At 40.9% G+C, this 22,549-nt stretch overlaps 1 pseudogene; it reads right to left on the minus strand.

The window, feature by feature from the left end:
* Window positions 1–278: 278 nt before the first annotated feature.
* Window positions 279–22,549, minus strand: part of LOC122296699 — a 34,930-nt pseudogene continuing 12,659 nt past the window's right edge.

Here is a 22,549-nt window from a genome sequence, read left to right on the forward strand (position 1 = left end):
TTCATACACCCTCCATAAAAAAGCATAAAAAAATCATATATAGTACTCTCAATAAGTCCCACAACTATTTACAAATATCAATTTATTTTCAACACATAACATCCAAACTCATAAAACAACAAATGGTATTTGAGGAAAAAAAACTATATACTTATACACACAAACATTTCCAAATTGAGACATTAACATATGTTGTCGCATGCGCAAAGAGGCTACAACCTTTAGCCAATTATCCTTCAAAATAGGAGTTGTGCTACTCCATGTTGAAGCTACAAATTTTAGGCACTAATCCTCCTAAACAGGAGTTGTGCACCATGTTGAGGTTGAAGGGTCATCAACATCATTAGTGCATGAACATAAGTTGGTGATATGGTAAAAGAATATTGTCAAATGATCATAGCTAGTGCCACCTTTGTTCAACCAGGAATAGATTCTGACCTACACAAATTCTAGATCCTAACCCAAATGGGTAATATGGGGCTAAAGGCTTTCGAGATTTAGAAAAATTCATTGGATTGAATTTATGTGCATCATTTCCCCATATCTCAATATCATGGTGGACAACTATCATGAGCAAAGAGAGATGTGTTCCTGTTGGAATGTCGAGTTTCCCTAGCTTAACTCATTTGGTTGTTTGCCGCAACAATATGATTGTAGCCATAGGGTAGAGGCGAAGTGATTCATTTAGTATCATACTCACCTGTTGAGAAAACAACAAGAAATATATACTATTTCATGGTTAAGCATAGTTTTCCATCCATTTAATGCTAAATATCGATATGAGTGATTAAAATATGCATAATCATGAAACAAGTCAGAATAATGTATAATGTCTACCTTACAAGTACTAGTTCCTTGGTCATTGTTAGCAACAACTTAGTCATATTTTGGTGCATGGGTTAATGCATAATCATGAATAAATAAGGAATTAGGAGAATTATTGTATTCTAAGATTCTCTCTAATTATCCGTTCAAACATTTTATATATATCCTTGCATAATAATATAAAATGGATAAAGCCAATTTGACAATGCAAGAAAGAGTTTTATCTTCAACTTTAAAATGCTTAAGAATGAAATGAAAGCTTGTCGATGCTACAATAATGGGTAGAAAAGTGAGGAATATTTGAACTCACTATCTTAAGGTCGTTTAAATTCTCAGCTGTGGGATGTTCATTATCTCCACAAATCTTGAGGTAACGCCCCGTTTCCAGAGGTCCAGAGAGTCAGCTCTTATTACTTAATATCAACTTCAATATCACAACTATAAAATTCAGAAAACTCCATAAAATCTTAATTTAATCATTCAATCCTAATATCTATGTTCCTTCATAAAGACAACAAAGAAATTATCAATAGCATAAATTAAAAACTCACCAAAGACTCAAAAATATCTTTAATTCATCAAATCAAAATATCTGAAAACAAATCAATTTACTAACTACGACTCTCAAATAAGCACTTAGACCCTCGGGCACTTATCCCACTATGATCATTACACCTTGCTAACACTTCTTACTCTTGTTCTCTAGTTGAACCATAAAAAATTATCTGAAAAATATTTGGGGATAAGGGTGAGTTATCAACAACTTAGTAAGCAGAGGACATATACTAGTGTGCAAACATGAGCATTTACAAAGTTCAAAGTGTAGAACAAAATGGTTTTACTTTCAGAATGCAGATTCAGAATATGGTATCAAAAATATTAGAGTGAAAATTTTAGAAAAATATTTTTATTCAAAGTTTCTTTGGCACAGCATAACTGAAACATCATATCAGAATAGAATTCCATGTTTAACCCCTGTGGTAGGGTTGTGCAAACCTTGGCGGCCAATATAGCAGAAACAGAATGTGAATACTCTGCTTATTATTCTCGGAGCCTCGAGTGTGCACACAGGAAGGACCATGTAGAAAACTATTTTGTTTCCAAAGTGGGTGCACCAGAAATAGAAAAGTTGGTACCAACCCGAACAGGGGCCACAATTTTACACCCGTGGTAAGGTTAGAACTGAACAAAAATAGAAACAGAATGTTATGCCAAAGGTTTTCAAAAATCACATTATATCATATTAGAGTACAGAACATCTTCCGAATAGAATAAAATCATATCATAAAAACATAACTTATACACAAAATTTCATATTCGCGCTCTTTTGCATAGTTCAGAAACAAAATGCCAAAATAGCTCATGTCTACATTGGTCATGTCAGAAAATACTTTATTCTTAAACAGAATCTCATGAGTAATGCAAAACAAATAACTGAGGTAGTTCAAATTTCATTTCATAACAAAACATGCATATTTTTCAAAAATCAACCTCACCCCATTTTATTTTTATGCAAAATCTAGCATAGAAACTCCACTTACTTGGATTTCTTAGCTTTTCAGAGATTTCCTCAACAATAATGAACAAATATTAATCGTCACCTATAAAATTCATGTAACTCTTGTAAATTTCCAATCAAACACTTACTTCAATATTTAAGCTTAAGATGCTAAAATAACCTATTTTAATTCCTCAAGAACCTAAATTCTCAAAATTCCTAAAATACCATCCTTTTCCAAAACCATCTATCATACACTTAATATACTTAACCTAATTCCAACTCAATCATCAATCTATATAAGAAATCAAAACCCTAAGCAATCCAATTGTCCTCTCACTGGGTGAGAGGTTTTTCTCTCTAGAATAGAGTACGTCCTCTTGGCTGGTTCCCTTTTTTTGCTAGTCCAACAGAGGGTCCCATGGAAGAAGAACTATCGAGGCAGTGGGAAAAACTAAGTCTTACAGAGAAGGAAAGGGAGGAGGTGTCTCTAGCACCTCCTACTATGTCAATAGCTCAAAAACAAGTCCCTTCATGCCTACTGGTAATGATGATGGCCGAGCAGAGTATCAACAAAGAGGCCTTCAAAAGCATTATGGCAAAAGTTTGGAGGTGTGAAAGCTGGATTCAATTTTTGGAGGTGGGTCCTAACAAGTTCCTTGTCGAGTTTAACAGTGCTTAGGATATGCAAAGGGTGGTAGAAGGGAGACCGTGGTCTTTCTATCAGTGGCTCTTGTGTATACAAGCATATGATGGCTCTAAGTCCATTAATGAGGTAGTTTTTAACAAGGAGGTGTTCTGGCTGCAGGCCTATGACGTGCCCTTCAACTACATGACACAAGAAATGGGATTTCAACTTGGTAGCTATATGGGAAGAGTGTTAAAAGTCCATGCAGATGACAGAGGAATTAGCTAGGGAAGGTTCTTATGAATAAGGGTTGAGGTTGATATTACAAAAGCTTTACTAAGGGGTACTTTTCTCAATGTGGAGGGGAAGAAATGCTGGGTGCCATTCAAATATGAGAGGTTACCTTCAATATGTTTTAAGTGTGGAACCATCAAACATAATCAAATAGCCTGCTTGAATGTGACCAAAGGGGGAGGGAATCAACAGTATAGGGCCTGGTTGAGAGCGCCTGCTACCAGGGAAAGTGACTTGCAGCCAAAGAAGTATGGGGAATGGGTCGCTCCAGACGTTCAAGCTCAAACTCAGCCATGGAGGAGGGAGACAGAGGTTAGGGAAGACCCCCAAAAGGGAAATCCAGAATTCACAGAAGGGTGTCAGGTGAGGGACATAGCCTCAGACAGACTTGACAGTAAGACTGTAGAAAGAAGTGACATGCAGGAGGCAGGGAGGTTGACTAGGCAAGGAAACTTCCCTAGAAAAGATTGTACACAAAAGCTGGCAGGAAAAAGAGATTTTCCCTTACACCCTTCAGATGTTCCCTATGACACACTAGGCAAGAAGCCTGTTGAGCATACAAGGTAAGCTACAGAAGTAAACACTCCCTTGTTAGCTAAAGGGATAGTCCACAATGGAACAATTGGAATCGAGGCCCCAACTGATTTAGTTACACAGATTCATGCCATTGAGAACTTTCTCTCTGACCAAATAGAAGTCATGAACCAACCAAAGAAGGGCCCCACATGGAGAAGATGAGCAAGGAACCTGAATGCTAAAAGCTTCTCACCAGGACTGGAAGGAGGTCTTTCAGGCCTGCCCCACAGAAGCAAAAGAGTTAAGTCCAATACCTAAGAGAAGCAAAAGAATTGCAACAGCCTGTGCAAACCATAATAAGAACAAAAAAATAAAGATAGAGAATAATGGATTTTATAACAATGAAATCACAGACATGGTGGAGGCTGTTAAACAGCCCCACCAAGACCAATGAGTTTTATCAGCTGGAACTCACGTGGGCTTGGGAACCCATGGGGAGTTCGGGTGCTTCGAGATATGGTTTGAAGAGAAGATCCCACAATTTTGTTTCTACAAGAGAAGAGATTGAGTGTCAATAGAATGGAAAAACTTAAGTTTTTTCTGGGCTATCCAAATTGCCTAGCAGTAAGTAATGATAGAGGAGGGGGGGGGGGGGGGGGGGGGCATTGCTCTTCTATGGAAAAACCCCATTAATTTGAAGATCCTTCACTATTCAAAATCCCATATCCATGCAGAAGTCAAACCACAAGAGGAGGATGAAGCTGTCTGGTATTTGACTGGAGTGTATGGCCATCCAGAAGTTGCAAAAAGACATGAAACCTGGTCCTTAATAAAATCTCTCATAGTACCAACAGGTAGTGCTTGGCTCATAATGGGGGACTTCAATGAAATCTTGCACATGGGGGAGAAAAGGGGAGAAAGATGCAAACCTGAGTGGCAGATGGAGGACTTCAATGACATGCTTACTGAATGCAGACTGTTTGATTTGGGGTTCACATGGTGGAATGGGAGACATAAAGAAGATAGTGTGTCCGAAAGATTAGATAGATTCTATGCTAATCAAGAGTGGAATTCTCTATTCTCTATGTGGTACGTTGTACATATTCCAATTGCCTACTCAGACCATCTTTAGTTTGTTTGAAACATGCTTTCCTTTGTACTAAAGGGTTGATAACCATGCTCAAACAAGCTGAGGAGAACAAGTTGGTGGAAGGGATAAAAATCTGTAGAGGTAGCCCAAAGATCAACAACCTCCTTTTTGTAGTTGATAGTTTTCTCTTTTATAGGGCCTCGTTGCAAACTAATGCACACATCCACCAACTTCTAAAGGAGTATGAACAAGCATCGGGTCAGAAAGTCAATAAGGAGAAGTCAACAATGGTTTTCAGTACCAATGTTGACTCCCAACTGCAGTAGGAAATTATGGCCTCTTGGGGGATACAGCATGCTCAACATTATGAGAACTGTCTTGGTCTCCCATCCGTGGTAGGTAGATCCAAGAAAAGGGCCTTCATGAATGTAAAAAGCAGGGTTTGGAAGAAGCTTCAAGGATGGAAGGAAAGGCTACTCTCACAAGGGGGAAAGGAGGTACTGATCAAAGCAGTAGCCTTATCAATCCCCTCATACTCTATGAGCTGCTTCAAACTCCCTGAAAGCTTGTGCAAAGAGTTGGAGAACATGATGGCAAAGTTTTGGTGAGGCCAAAGGAAGGAGGAAAACAAAATTAGATGGGTGAGTTGGTCCAAGATGTGTGCTACTAACCAAAATGTGGGTATGGGTTTTAAGGACCTCCATAGTTTCAATATGGCATTATTGGCAAAACAAGCTTGGAGGATTATGAATGAGACATCTTCTCTTCTCCACAGGATTTACACGTCTAAGTACTTCCCCAATTCGAGCATTCAGGAAGCACAACTGGGAAATGCCCCATCGTATGCATGGAGAGGGATCTGGGAATCTATAAGACTACTAATGAAAGGATGCAGGTGGTGGGTGGGTGATGGAGTGTCCATAAACATCTGGACTGATATCTGACTATCAGGCCAAAACCAAGTCCCTTTAATCCATGGTCAAGTTAGTAGAAACAACTGTCAACAGGTTGCATAGCTGATTAATGGGGAAACAAACTGGTGGGATGCTGGGTTAGTTAGGAGAACTCTTCCTCTTAGAGAAGCTGCTGAAGTGCTAAGGATGCCTCTAGGTCCTTCCCCTAAAGAGGATAGGCTAATATGGCACCATGAAAGCTCGGGAGAATATACAGTGAGGAGTGCTTATAAACTTTTTTTGGTCCCTAAAGAACCACAGGCCAGGAGGAGAATGTTCAAACTATCAGGCCCAACAAAGTTTTTGGAAGCAACTATGGAAACTGTCTATACCACATAGGGTCAGAGTTTTCTCATGGAGAGCATGCGAGCGTGTATTGCCTACTATGAAGAACCTGATGGTTAGGAAGGTTGTAACTAAGGATATCTGTAAGCTTTGTCATGAGAGCAGGGAAGACACAAGCCATGCACTGATCTATTGCCCTTCCATTCTACCCCAATGGAAGACACTTTTCAGCTATTTATTCCAGGAAGGAGACCAAAAGGACTTTATGGAGCTAGCAATGAGGGTGAAAAAAGAAGGGCAGGCAGGGGACCTAGAGAAATTCTTCCTCATTGCCTGGTCCTTTTGGTATAGAAGAAATCAGTTCTATTTTGAAGGACAAGTTCAGCATCCACAACAATCTGCAGATCATGCCCTGTCCATGTTTAAGGAGTCACAAGGAGTTCAAGGTGGTAGCAAACAACTTTTGATAAGAAGTATGGGGTGGAGACCCCCTCCCACAGGGGTCCTTAAGCTTAATTCAGATGGAGCTTTATTCCAGGGGCAATGCAGAACAGGAGTGGGAGTAATATTGAGGGATGAGAAGGGGAGAGTAGTGTTGGCTGCGTGTAACAAAGAACCTAAGTTCTCTGATCCTATGGAAGTGGAGCTACTTGCCATCTTGAGAGGTCTCCAATTATGTATTCCAATGGGCATCAATGAGCTTACTGTGGAGATTGACTCTTTGCTCAGTGTTAAGGCCATAGCAGCAGAAGGGCAGTCCATGTCCCCCCAAGGCAATCTGATCTCCTTTACCTTTCAAAGCAGGTGCCAAGGGTAAGTTTTCAACATGTTAGCAGAGAGCACAATGCAGCAGCTAATGCCTGGAAAAATTAGCACTTTTTGTAGAGAATTTAACAGTTTGATGGGATTCAATTCCTGAGTGTATTTCCCAAATTGTTTGGCATGATGCCAGTATGTAATTCTCTTTATGACTCTGATTAATGAAGGTGAGTCTAATTGTTATAAAAAAATATAAATATATATATATATATATATATAAGAAATCAAAACCCAAACCATTAAAAAAAAAATGAAGAGTCGCTGAAATAAAAAAATATTACCCAAACCAAAAATAATTTAGAACCCAACCTCAACCCAAAAATATTTTACTTCAAAATCACTTAACATAACACACCAAATATATATATATATATATATATATATATAACAAAACAAAGTAAAAAAAAACTCACTGAAATAAATCCTTGAAACACTGTTGTAATATTGAGGGCAAAATTATAATTATACCAAAAACTTAAAGGTGGATTTACGAAAATAGAAATATACTGAAAGGTTTTAACAATACAAGCCTCTTTCTAATTTAATAACAAAAGTTCTTTGTAATTTAATAACAAAAGTCCATAGAAAAACTAAAACCTAAAGAAACTCAGGAAGACACTTTCTAAAACTAGAGTATGCGGCGGCTTACCCAGCCAAAATAAAGGACACAAGCAGGAGCAAGAAGAGCATGAAGGAGCTAGGTTGGTTTGGAGGTGAGTGGTGTGGTTGAACGGCTGAGAAATAGAGAGGAAGAGTGAGAGAGACAGAGTGAAAAAGATAGAGAAACTGAGAGAGTGAACGAAGAGGTTGTCAATGGCTTACCATGTGAACGACGGACCAGGGGTGGAAACATAGGTGGTTTCTGTGGCTACCTGGGTGGTTTCCGACGCGTACCAAGGATGGAAACCTAGAGTATAGGGAGAGCTTCCCTTGCTCTATTTTTGGGAAACAGAAACAAGGGTGGTTTTGGTTTCATGTGGCTGAGTTAGGCTTGAGTTACTGGTTCTCGTGGTTGCAGGAGATGGTCATAACACGGGATGGTTAAGTGGTTTCCGATGGTTGGCTCTCGTATAACTAGGCAGTGGCTAGTAAACGTGGTGCAGGGCAGTGATGCATGCAAAAGTAAGGTGGCTCATAGTGGTTCTTGCTGGATGTGGAGGGCAGCAGAAAAATTAGTGGTTTGTTTTCGGGTTTGAGGGTGTAAGAATTATAAAAATAATGTGTTGATATTGCTAGGAACTGGAAGAACAAGATGGAAATACTTTGTATATTTTTCACACTACAAAGCTGTACAAAACTCTACTATTTATAGCAGCCCCATGCATTTCACTACACTACAAATTCACTAAGATACAAGAAACCTGCTATACGCACTACTCCAACATTGCTTTTACTTTGCATGAAAGAAATGGCATGGCAGGTGACAGAAACACACTGCATGCATACAAACAAAACCACTTTATCCTTTGCACATTCCCTCTGTAGGTTGCTTTCTATTTTCATTTGCAGACATGAAATCCAACGTGGCAGGAGAGTGCCTTTCCATCTTAGCAATTTCCTCACTCTTCAATAGTCCCCCACAAGATGGAGAGTAGATATCTGCTACTCCCATCTTGAGCATGCAAGAGTAGAGACTTTGGGAATCCGAAGCTTTGGTAAGCATATCTACCACTTGTGATTTACTTGACACATGTTTTGTAATAATGCATTCTTCTTGTATCTTATCTCAAATTAAATGACAATCAAGCTCTATATGCTTGGTTCTTTCACGAAACATAGGATTAGTAGCTATGTATAGGGCTGACTTGTTATCATAATATAGAAGAGCAGCTTGGGGATGTTATACTTATAGGTCTTCAAACAAGTACTTAATTCAAAGCATAGATTTGCCATGGCCCTATACTCTGCTTCCGAGGAGGATCTGGAAACAACGTGTTGTTTCTTAGACTTCCAAGACACAAGCGAATCACCAATTAAGACACAATACCCTGTGACATACCTCCTGCTATCAGGACAAGCCCCCCAATCTGAATGACTGTATCCATACAGCTGTAACCTTGAATTTTTTGGACAGAACAAGCCTTGGCCTGGTTCCCTTTTGATGTACCTTAAGATCTTGTGTGCTGCATGCAGGTGAGTAATCCTAGGATTATCCATGAACAGACTTAATAACTGGACTGCATATGAGATATTAGGCCTAGTTATTGTCAAATACAACAATCTACCAATGATCCTTTTGTAGATTTTTGGATCTGGAAGCAGCTCTCCTTTGTCCTTGCTCAACTTCATGTTTTGATCCATAGGGATCTTAACAGGTACAGATCCAATGGTTCCCCAGTCACTCAAAATGTCTAGAGCATATTTACTTTGATATATATGGATACCATCTTCAGATCTGGCCACCTCAATTCCAAGAAACAACTTTAGCTTCCCTAAGTCTTTGATCCTGAATTTCTCATGAAGACTGGTTTTGAGACACTTAATGCTTTTAAAGCAATTACCAACTACTATAATGTCATCCACAGAGACCAAGATGGCTATGAATGATCCTTCAGTACTCTTGGTAAACAAGCTATAATCAGCTTTGGACTGTGTGAATCCTTGCTCAATAATGAAGTTGGAAAGTTTAGAATATCATTATCGTGATGCTTGCTTTAACCCATATAAACTTTTCTTCAATTTGCACACCTTCTCACTATCATCACTAGGATACCCAGGGGGTAGTTCTATATAAACCTCCTCCTCTAACTCACCATGCAAAAATGCATTGTTTACATCAAGTTGGAAAAGGCACCATCCTTTTATTGTTGCTACAGCCAAGAGGGTTCTCACAGTGACAAGCTTAGCCACTGGTGAGAAGGTCTCATGATAGTCTAGTCCTTCTTGTTGGGTATATCCCTTTGCCACCAACCTTGCCTTAAGCCTTTCCACACTCGCATCAGCTTTAAATTTAACTTTATACACCCACTTACATCCAATTGTTCTCTTATCAGGTGGTAAACTAACTAAGTCCCAAGTTTCATTAAGTTCAAGGGCATCTATTTCAGCTCTCATGGCTGTGCACCACTCAGGTGAATTTTTGGCTTCTTGGTAAGTGCTAGATTTAGATTGGGATGTAATGGAGGAAACAAAAGCTGTATGTAAATTGGACAATTTTTCATATGAAATGTTGTTACTGAGAGGTAAGCATTACTTGTGAGGCTCTTGCCTTTCTATTTGTTCAACATTTGAGATGGGTGAAGAGAAATGGCCTATTGACATATGAAATCCTGCAAATGGAATGGTGTTTTTTGAACCCTTGTTGACCTCCTTGGCAAGTGATTGATAGGTGTGGTATTTGTTGCACTGTCATGAGGAGGAGGATCTTGTGGACTTGTTTCTGTCTCAATTTAAGAAGGGACCTCAATGACTTCCTGTTCTGAGATGTTGTTTTGTGAATCTGTCTCATTTTCTTGGGCAATGTTTGGGGTATTTGTGACAGGTTCTGTAAGAATGATTGGGATTTGAGTGAAACTGATGTTGTTTTGCTTAGACTACAAATGAGTATTAGTGGAAGTCCCAATTCTGTAGGGGAAAACATTCTCATAGAAAACCACATTTCTTGAAGTGAATACCCTTTTGGTTTCAAGATCCAGCAAGGTATATCCTTTAATCCTAAAGGGATATCCCATAAACACACATTTCTTTGCTCTAGGGTCAAATTTGTGCCTTCCATTTACAATGATGGTGGCAAAGGCCAGGCATCCAAATACTTTAAGATGTGCGTAGCTTGGCTTTGTTTTGAATAGAATTTGATAAGGACTTTTGTTGTTTAAGATAGGTGAAGGTATTCTATTTATGAGATGCACAACAGTTAAAACACAATGGTTCCAATATCTTAAAGGTACCCCACTTTGAAATCTTAGTGCCCTTGCTGTGTTTAAAATGTGTTGGTGCTTTCTTTCCACCACAGCATTTTGCTGTGGTGTTTCAACACAGCTCCTTTAATGTTTGATCCCCTTTTCAAGATAAAATTTTTTCATGTTAAACTCCCCTCCATTGTCACTTCGAATGATTTTTATTTTGGTTTCAAATTGAGTTTCCACCATAGCACAAAAGTGTTGAAGAGTAGTGGTGGCATCAGATTTTAGTTTTAACATATAAGTCCAAGTACACCTACTAAAATCATCAACAATAGTTAAGAAATATTTTGAACCATCACTGCCAATCTCATTGCAAGGACCCCAAATGTCACAATGTAAAAGTTCAAAACACCTTTATGTTTTGTGTGTACTAATGTGGAATGGTAGTTTGTGAAGTTTGGCTAAGGGACATATGGAGCAAGGTTTTTTACTAGGAGTTTTGGAAAAATTCACATCACCACCTATGTCAAAAACTGAGTAAGAAGAGTGTCCTAGTTTATAATGCCAAACATCAAAACTTTGGTCATTGTTGGTGGTTGGAGTAGAAACTAAAAAAGAAGATGAAGATGAGAGACTCATTTTGTCCATTGCATCTGACAAGGCTGAGGGAGAGACCTCTCTTTGCAGCATGTGGAACAGCCCCTGCCTCACTTCACCCATGCCAATCATCCTCCAAACTGAAAGGTCCTGTATGTAGTAGAAATAGGGAAAGAAAAGCAAACAACAGTGAAGTGTCTGTGTCCGTTTTCTAGCAGAAATTAGGTTGAAGGTGAAACTAGGAACGCAAAGAACATCTTGTAGGATTAGAGTATCTGTAACTCTTACTATTCCTATGTGAGTAACAGCAGCTAACTCACCATTAGGTAGAGCAACAGAGTGAGAGGTTTGTGATTGTATTGAAGAGAACAATGAGGCGGAGCAGATCATATGATCTGTTGTCCCCGTATCAATGATCCAAGGCACATTCAATTTATTTGAAGATTTGGAATTAAAAACAGATAGGCCAAGTGGTATACTAGACATTTGATGGACATTTTCATCAGAAGATGAAGATGTAAAGATGCTTTGAACATTGTTGGCTGAGGGGTTCAAATGTGAAGGTCTTGAGACTGGTTTAAGCAGAGCCATAAGTTGAGAATATTGTTCTTGACTTAAAGATACTTGAGACTTGTCATTTACCAAGTCCTGTGCTAAAGTTGGAGAACATGTGGCTTGATTTGCTAAAGATTTGTTCCTCACATCAAACTTGTGAGTTGATGGGTATCCATGAAGCTTGAAACATTTGTCTACTATATGACCTAGAACTTGACAATGAGAGCAAGCTAGTTTGTTTGGGTTAGCCTTAAAACATCTTTCTAGAGAATGGCCTGTCATTTTACAAAAAGAACAATAGTATCGATCCCTCTTTTGTGTACAAATGTTTGGTTTACCACCTTCCTTTTGACGCCCCTAAATCTCCATGCCTGACACGGGGAAATTGAGATGTCCGATGACATCACGGGTCACCACCCTATCGACGAGTGTCAAGTGTGTGCATAAGCAACGAATGTGCATGAGAAACACGCAGCGAATAGCAAAGTCAATAACTAAGTACCAGAATTTTTCTTAATTTAATACAAAGCTGTTTAAAACATACATAATAAAATATTACAAAGCACAAATATAGTTTTAAACCAAACAAAAAAGCTTAAACTTTAACTCAGAACTCCGGCGGAGCCGCATCCTCGGGCTATTTTCCCAGAAAATGGCCCGCATCTGAAAACCATAAAAACGATCCAATTATGCATGCACCATGATCTCCCCTAGGGATCATCCGCACACCCTGGATCTGTGCCACACTGCAGGTAATGACTACGCATGTGCCACCTAAATGAGTGATGCCTAGACTCGTGCCCAGAACGTACCTGGCCAGGCCATCCTCTAGTCCCCGCCACTCTAGGGACCACGGAGTCAACATGACAGCGTTACCGTATCGTGCGATCCGGTCGTTACCCTGCGACAACCCAGGGGATGTCACTCAGTATTATCTACTCCCGAGTGACCAGAGGAGCTCCACCGAGATAATAACTCATCCTGACTTGGGCTCGTGAGACTCACACACCTGAAGACCATTTACGCCAACAAAACATGATTTTCTTACTTAAAATAAAATGCACATGTATGCAATATGTAACGCATGCCTCATGGCTCAAATAATCAAGCAATTATAAACAACCAAAACCAAGCACTCTGTCCTCAATCCATCCGACCCCCGAACTCCTCGAACTCAATCCGGAATCAGCCAACCAATAGCAAATATTTATTGTATGAGCAAAATATATTTAAATCTAAAAGTAGAGTTTAGAAAATACTTACAACACTATATGGTATTTTTCAAAAGCTTGCGACGTTGCAAACGGTGGAAGAAAAGTAACGTAACAGTGAAATTTCACTGTGGCCGTGGGTTGTAAAATACCCACTTTTGAATGGGGACAAACCAAAGCTCGGGATTGATAGGGAATAGTATAGAGATGTTTATGAAGCTAAGGGAAGTGGAGTTTGGCCGTGGGTGGCGGCGAAAATGGCAGAGGAAGGGCTTAAACGCCCAAATCGGAAACTAGCTCGTGGGAACTGTTCTGGCGACGGACTGAGGCCGGAAATGGGTGGGTTAGGACGGCAAGGAGTCAGTGATGAAGTGGTGAAGAGGTGGTGGCTGGAGGTGGAGTGACGGCGGCAAAATGGAGCAAAAGCCGTTCGGCTTGGAGATGGTTTTCCGGCTAAATGGAGGCTCCGTTGGCGGTGGAAATTTGTGGGGTGATTCACTGGAGGGAAGGGAAGAGATTGGTGGTGGTGATGTGCTGCACGGTGGCCTGCGGCTGTGGGTCTAGGTGGCCGGAGCTTTCGGCATGAAGGAGAGGAGAGGAGAGAGAGAGAGAGAGAGAGAGAGAGAGAGAGAGAGAGAGAGAGAGAGAGAGAGAGAGAGAGAGAGAGAGAGAGAGAGAGAGAGAGAGAGAGAGAGAAACGCACGGGGGAGGGGAAAAACGCACGGGAAAGAAAAAAGGAGGGAAAAAGAAAGAAAAAGAAAAAGAAAAAGAAAGAAAAGAGAAAAAGAGAAAAGGAAAAAGAAAAAAGAAAAGATGAAGGAAAGAAATGAGGTCCAGTCCTCATTCCGGAAACTAAAACAAATCCGCCGAAAACGATATTAAAAATCATAAAACAAGTAAATAAATTAAACACAACATCCAATAAATTAAAAATCAATTTAAAACACAATAATTTAAAATAAATAAATCACTATATTAATTAAATTAAAAACAACCCTTTAATGAAAATACACGTACAAGCGGGTCATCACATCTTCCCCCCTTTAAAAACAAATTTCGTCCTTGAAATTTGCAAGATCAAACACCAACTTGAAACAAGCCACATAATATCACATAAACCACCTGTGACCAAGATTAAGAAACGTACCGTCATTACTCAAACAAGTATGAGTATTGCTTCCTCATATCCGCTACTCGCTCCCAAGAGAAATCTTGAGCTAACAGATCTCCCCATGCCACCTTAACCAAAGGTATCGTCTTGGACCTCAACTGTTGCTCCTTCCAATCCATGATTTGTGACGAAACCTCATAAGTAAGATCCGGTTGCAACTGAATACTCTCTGGGTCGACAAAGCGTGGCTCTTGTTGTCCAAAGCTCTTCTTCAAGGATGATTCATGGAAGACATCATGAATATCCCCAAAATATTCTGGCAAAGCAACTCTATAGGCGACGGACCCTACCTTCTCCAGAATTTGAAAAGGGCCGACATACCTCGAATCCAACTTCCTGTTCTTACCAAAACGCTTAACTCCTCTCATGGGAGAGACTTTGAGATAAAATCAATCACCTTCTTCAAAAGATAACTCTCTCTCCTGGTATCAGCGTAACTTTTCTGATGACTCTGAGCTGTCGCCATTTTATCCCTGATGATCCGAACTTGGTCTTGCATCTCTTGAATTATTTCGGGTCCAATTATCTTACTCTCCCAGACTTCATCCCAACACAAGGGCGATCTGCACTTCCTCCCGTAGAGAGCTTCATAAGGAGCCATCTGAATGGTCGCATGAAAGCTGTTATTATACGCAAACTCTATGAGCGGCAAGTGGTTTTCCCAACTCCCTTGAAATTCCATGACACATGCTCGCAACATGTTTTCAAGGGTTTGAATGGTGCGCTCTGATTGGTCGTCTCTCTGCGGGTGATATGCAGTACTGAACTTCAACTTAGTACCCAATGCTGCCTGCAAACTCTTCCAGAACTGAGACGTGAACCTTGGGTCTCGATCCGACACTATACTCTTCGGTATACCGTGCAACCGCACTATCTCCTTGACGTACAAGCAGGTCAACTTACCCATGAATCGGTGTTATTAACAGGCAAGAAATGAGCACTCTTCGTTCACCAGTCAACAATCACCCAAACAGAATTTTTCCCACTAGGCGTCCTCGGCAAGCCCACTACAAAGTCCATTGTGATATCATCCCACTTCCACTCAGGAATAGGGACGGGTTGGAGCATACCAGCAGGTCTTTAATGCTTGGCTTTGACTTGACGGCATGTGTGGCATTTCTCAACATACAAGGCAATATCCCTCTTCATTCCATCCCACCAATAATTTTTCTTCAAGTCCCGGAACATCTTTGTACTGCCGGGATGAATTGAATAAGGGGCCGCATGAGCTTCTGCCATGATCCGCTCCTTAAATTCTGAATCTTTAGGGACCACCCTATGATCTCAGAACCAAATAATTCCATCTTTATCCATATTATAATGCAACGGCCCTTGAGATTTTCTGACTCTTTTTCTGATATCCAGCAGCTTCGGATCCTTCCTTTGAAGAGTCTTTAATTCCTCAAAATCAGTTACCCGAATATCAAAATCTCTTCCTGCTGTGAACTTTCAATAAGGAGCCTTCTCATCCCACAAAGCAAAGAATCTAATTCTGACGACTCGGTTTCATCTTCCAAGTGCGATTTTCGGCTCAAAGCATCAACAACTATATTTGCCTTTCCCGGATGATACTTGATCTCGCACTGGTAGTCACTGATTAACTCCAGCCATCGTCTTTGCCTCATGTTCATATTCTTTTGGGAAAACAAGTGCTTCAAGCTCTTGTGATCAGTGTATACTTGGCAAGCTTCCCCATACAAAAAGTGCCGCCAAATCTTAAGAGCAAAAACGATCGCAGCCAATTCCAAATCATGCGTCGGATAATTCTTCTCATGGTCCTTTAGCTGATGGGATGCATAGGCAACAACCCGTCCTTCCTACATAAGGACACAACCCAATCCAAATTTAGACGCATCACTAAAGACTACGAATGGCTTATGCGGTTCTGGAAGTGCTAACACTGGTGCTATCGTCAACCTGTTCTTTAATTCTTGGAAGCTTCTCTCACACTTATCTGACCAAACAAATTCTGCATTCTTTCTGGTCAACGCTGTGAGAGGTCCGGATAGGCGAGCAAATCCCTCCACAAATCTTCAGTAATATCCGCACTGTAGTCGGACACTGCCATGACAAAATGGCTTCCACCTTACTAGGATCGACAGCCACTCCGTCTCAGGAAATCACATGCCCAAGAAATCTGACTTCCTCCAACCAAAATTCACACTTGCTGAGCTTGGCATACAACTGGTGTTCTCTTAATTTCCCAAGAACTAGACGAAGATGGTACACATGCTCTTCAACATCTCGGGAATAAATCAGAATATCATCAATGAATACTACCACAAAGGAATCTAGATGAGGTCAAAATACTCGATTAATTAAATCCATGAAAGCAGCAGGGGCATTGGTTAATCCAAACGGCATCACCTTAAACTCATAATGCCCATATCTCGACCTGAAAGCAGTTTTGGGCACATCCTTGTCTCTTATCCTCAACTGGTAGTATCCTGACCTTAGATCAATCTTCAAGAACACAGCTGCTCCTTGAAACTGATCAAATAAATCATCTATCCGTGGGAGAGGATATTTATTTTTTATGGTCACCTTATTTAATTCCCGATAATCAATGCACATATGGAGGGTTCCATCTTTCTTTTTAACAAACAGCACTGGCGCACCCCACGGCGAAGTACTAGGCTGAATGAACCCCTTATCTACCAGCTCTTGCAACTGAGTCTTCAACTCTTTTAATTCAGCTGGTGCCATGCGGTAAGGAGCTTTATGTACAGGAGCCGCTCCAGGTTCCAAGTCTATAACAAACTCCATTTCTCGAACAGGGGGTAGCCTAGGCAAGTCATCCACAAACACATCCGAAAATTCTTCCATAATGGGAATGTCTACCAAAGACTTCTTCTCAAACGACGTAGACACCATCTGAACTAAGAAGACTTCCGCTCTCCATGCAATCTCTCTTTTTGCTTGAATTGCCGATACAATTACCAGCTTTTCTTTTAGCTTACTTCCCATAAATTCCAGACAATCATTATCTGGAAGCTGAAAGCTAATTATCCGACTTCTGCAATTAATACTCGTAGAATATCGATATAGCCAATCCATCCCGAGGATGATATCAAAACCCAACAGCTTAAACACCACCAAATCAGCATCCAAGAACCTTCCATCAAAAATTGATGGGCATCCCAAAGCAACCTTGGAACACCACACCATTTCACCATTAGGTAGAGCCACTACCAAGGACTTCGGCAAAGGTTTTGTGACCAAATTACACATCCGAGCAAACGTGGAAGATACAAATGACTGTGAAGCACCCGAATCAAACAAAGTGCAAGCATAAAACTCATATAAACGGACTCTCCCTGAACCAAACACATAAACCCATGAAATCCAAATATACAAAGAAATCAAAGCACACCAAAAATCAAATCCAACATAAAATTAAATTAAATCCATACCTGTAATTACTCTAGCATCATGGGTCGCTGGTGCCTCATCATCTACATCTCCGGGTGTGACAGCATAAACCCGAGCTTGCACTACTTGTCTTGGATTTGTTTTTCCACCGCGTCTACCTCCACAGCTTCCTTGAACTGGCCTCGGACACTCACGGGCAAAGTGACCATGCTGGCCACAATTATAGCATCAAGCTCCACCAGAAGGGCACTCACCCACATGGGCTCTATTACAAACTCTGCAAACTGGCACACGTCCTCCCATACGAACACCTAAGGATGCTTGCGGTCGAGTTCCGGTCCGTTGAACAAATTTTTGAGGTGAACCCAAGCTGCTTCCTTCACTAGAAAAACTCCGCCTCTTATGTCTTGGAGGGGAGCCCGTACTCAGATTATTCTCTCGCTCCACAAAGGTGGCCACATCCACTAAGTCTTGAAAAGTGGATATCCGGCGACTAACCACCATACGGCGTATATCAGAGTGTAGTCCCTCCTAGAAACGCTCAGCTCGCATTTCCTCTGTGGCGATGAGGTGGGGAGCAAATCGCCCAAGTTCTATAAACCTTCGGGCATACTGTTCCACTGTCATGCTCCCTTGGACCAAACTTGAGAACTCTCTTGCCTTTTGCTTCCTTACAGAAGCGGGAAAGAAGCGATCATTAAACTCTTTCTTGAAGCGCTGCCAAGTCACAGCAGCGAAAGATCCCAATTCTGATTCCAGCATTACCCTCTTGGTATCCCACCAATCAGAAGTGGTGCCTTGCAACAGATAGCTGGCGTAGAGTACTTGTTGCGCCTCGGTTCAACCACACACCTCAAAAGTTCTTTTCAAGTCCTTGATCCACTTTCCAGCTTGAAGTGGATCCTCTTCTCCAGTGAAGTGTGGAGTTTTTTGCGCCAGAAAGCACTCATAAGTGCATCCAGCTTGCACCATGCCACTAGGCCCTCCTGGGTATAGCCAAGGCCCTCCCTGATGTGGCCAAAGACCTCCTGGTAGTGGCCAAAGCCCTCCTTGTTGTGGGCAAGGCCCTCTTTGTTGTGGCCAGGGACCCTCTTGTTGTGGCCAAGGACCCCCTTGTTGTGGCCAAGGTCCTCCTTGTTGTGGCCAAGGCCCTGCCTGCTATGGCCTAAAATTCTGCTGCATGAACTCTGTCATCTATCGTATTGCTTGGGCTATGGAGTCATCTCTCGATGTATCGTCCCATGGCTCCTGAGTAGATTTCCTTGGTCTCACCATTTTTTTTCCTGCCACAACACAACCTTTCACCCCCTTTAAGAAAACAAATAAAACCAACATAAAACCAAAAACCAAAACCAACACCACATAGCAAGAAACAAAAGAAACCAGCATGCAATAACATAACTAAATAAATAAAAACAAGCAAACAAGTTCAAACAAATAAAACAAATCAAATAACAACTTTACTTAACATAATTTTTAAAACACAAATTTAAAAACATTTTATTACTACCTACGGGACATGTGGTTTATCCAGAGCCAAACCGCTCTGATACTACCTGTGACGCCCCCAAATCCCCACGCCTGGCACGGGGAAATCGAGACGTCCGGATGATGACATTACGGGTCACCACCCTATCGATGAGTGCCAAGTGTGTGCATAAGCAACGAATGTGCACGAGAAATACGCAGTGAATAGCAAAGTCAATAACTAAGTACCAAAATTTTTCTTAATTTAATACAAAACTGTTTAAAACATACATAATAAGATATTACAAAGCACAAATATAGTTTTAAACCAAACAACAAAGCTTAAACTTTAACTCAGAACTCCGGCGGAGTCGCATCCTCGGGCTCAGCCTCCTCCTCTTCCTCAAACCCTGCACCAAAATCTACGGAACCAAAAATGGTGCCGCAGGTAAGTAAAATCCAAACACCACTAGATAAAAACATATAAAACTCAAATAATATGCATGAAAGAAAAACCAATGCACAAGTCCCATAAACCATTTTTTCCACGCACGCCAAAAACCCATTTAACCCAAAAACATATCGCTTAAAACTAAGCCAAGCCATTATCCCAGATAATGGCCCAAACCACCATTTTCCCAGAAAATGGATCAAAAGCCTCAAAACCAAACTTTGCCATTTTCCCAGAAAATGGCCCGCATCCGAAAACCATAAAAACGATCCAATTATGCATGCACCATGATCTCCCCTAGGGATCATCCGCACACCCTGGTTCTGTGCCACATTGTAGGTAACGACTATGTATGTGACACCTAAACGAGCGATGCCCAGACTTGTGCCCAGCGCGTACCTGGCCAGGCCATGCTCTATTCCCCGCCACTCTAGGGACCACGAAGTCGACACGATAGCGTTACCGTCTCGTGCGATCCGGTCGTCGCCCTGCAACAACCCAGGGGACGTCACTCAGTATTATCCACTCCCGAATGACCAGAGGAGCTCCACTGAGATAATAACCCATCCCGGCTTGGGCTTATAAGACTCACACACCCGAAGACCATTTACGCCAACAAAACATGATTTTCTCACTTAAAATAAAATACACATATATGCAATATGTAATGCACACCTCACGGCTCAAATAATCAAGGAATCACAAACAACCAAAACCAAGCACTCTGTCCTCAATCCATCCGACCCCCGAACTCCTCGGACTCAGTCCGAAATTAGCCAACCAACAGTAAATATTTATTGTATGAGCAAAATATATTTAAATCTAAAAGTAGAGTTTAGAAAATACTTACAGCGCTATATGGTATTTTTTGAAAGCTTGCAACGTTGCAAATGGCGGAAGAAAAGCAACGTAACAGTGAAATTTCACTGTGGTCGTGGGTTGTAAAATACCCACTTTTGAACGGGGACAAACCAAAACTCGGGATTGATAGGGAATGGTATAGGGATGTTTATGAAGCTAAGGGAAGTGGAGTTTGGCCGTGGGTGGCGGCGAAAATGGCAGAGGAAGAGCTTAAACGCCCAAATTGGAAACTAGCTTGTTGGAACTGTTCTGGCAACGAGTCGAGGCTGGAAATGGGTGGGTTAGGACGGAAAGGAGTCAATGATGAAGTGGTGAAGAGGTAGTGGCCAGAGGTGGAGCGACGGCGGCAAAACGGAGCAAAAACTGTTTGGCTTGGAGATGGTTTTTCGGCTAAACGGTAGCTCTGCTGGCTGTGAAAATTTGGGGGTGGTTCACCGGAGGGAGGGGAGGAGATTGGTGGTGGTGGTGTGCCGCACGGTGGCCGGTGGTTGTGGGTCTGGGTGGCTAGAGCTTTCGGCGTGAAGGAGAGGAGAGAGAGAGAGAGAAAAATGCACGGGGGAGGGGAAAAACGCACAGGAAAGAAAAAAGGAGGGAAAAAGAAAGAAAAAGAAAAAGAAAAAGAAAGAAAAGAGAAAAAGAAAAAAGAAAAGATGGAGGAAAGAAATAAGGTCCAGTCCTCACTCCAAAAACCAAAACAGATCCGCCAAAAACGATATTAAAAACCGTAAAACGATTAAATAAATTAAACACAACATCCAATAAATTAAAAACCAATTTAAAACACAATAATTTAAAATAAATAAACCACTATATTAATTAAATTAAAAAAAATCATTCAGTTAAAACACACATAAAAGCGGGTCATCACATTTCTTGTAGTTGCCTTGAGTAAACAGTGCCATATATTCATGAGCAGATCCCTCAGTGGATATTTCCCTTATTTTCTCTTCTTTTTGTATTATGGAATAAACCTCATTAAGACTAGGGAAGGGTTTAATTAAGAGAATTTGAGCTTTGATTCCCTTATAAGAATCATTCAAACCCATTAGGAATTTCATAACCCTATCCCTTTGTTGGTATCATACAACAGTTTTCAAGCCTCCACAGCTGCAACTTGGAATTGTCTCATAGTTCAAAAGCTCATCAAGTAAAGTTTTGAGTTTGGAGAAATAAACACTTACAACATCTTGGTTTTGCATTAGCATGGTTACAGCTTGTTTGATCTCAAAGATTCGAGGTGCATTTGTTGTGCAAAACGTTGCTCCAACTCAAGCCAAAGTTCATGTGCTATTTCTACATATACTATTCTACATTTGATATCAAGAGCCATGGTATTTTGCATCCAAGTGATTACAACATCATTGCAACGCAACCAATGTTCCATGAGAGGGTCATTTGGGTCAGTTGGCTCACATAGACTTCCATCAATGAAGCCACGCTTATTTTTTATTCTTAATGCTCTCTTCATTGATCGAGCCCATGAGTAATAGTTACTGGCATCCAAGCTATGAGTAACAGGCATGGAGCCAGTGCCATCATTTGTGCCAATGTTGTATGGACTGCTTGGATGAGCAGGGTCTTTGGTTGGGTTTGAGTTTCGATTTTGATTGTGGCTTTCTGAGCTGTGTTCTTCCATAGCCTAAGCTCTCATACCATGTAAGAATTATAAAAACAATGTGTTGATATTTCTAAGAACTGGAATAACACGATGGAAATACTCTGAATATTTTTCACACTATAAAGTTGTACAAAACTCTGTTATTTATAGCAGCCTCATGCATGTCACTACACTACAAATTCACTTGGATACAAGAAACCTGCTATACGCACTACTCCAACATTGCTTTTACATTGCATGAAAGCAATGGAATGGCAGGTTATAGAAACACACTGCATGCATACAAATAAAACCACTTTATCCTTTGCACATTCCCTCTACAAGTTGCTTTTTGTTTTCATTTGCTGACTTGCAATCCAATGTAGCAGGAGAGTGCCTTTCCATCTCAGCAATTTCCTCACTCTTCAACAGAGGGTGGTGGTGGCTTCGTTTGGGACCTTGGGTTGAATTTGTTTGTGGCAGTGGAGCTAACACAAAGCAGGGTGCTATTTGGAGA

This window comes from Carya illinoinensis, chromosome 15 (assembly GCF_018687715.1).
Source record: "Carya illinoinensis cultivar Pawnee chromosome 15, C.illinoinensisPawnee_v1, whole genome shotgun sequence".
Taxonomy (NCBI): Eukaryota; Viridiplantae; Streptophyta; class Magnoliopsida; order Fagales; family Juglandaceae; genus Carya; species Carya illinoinensis.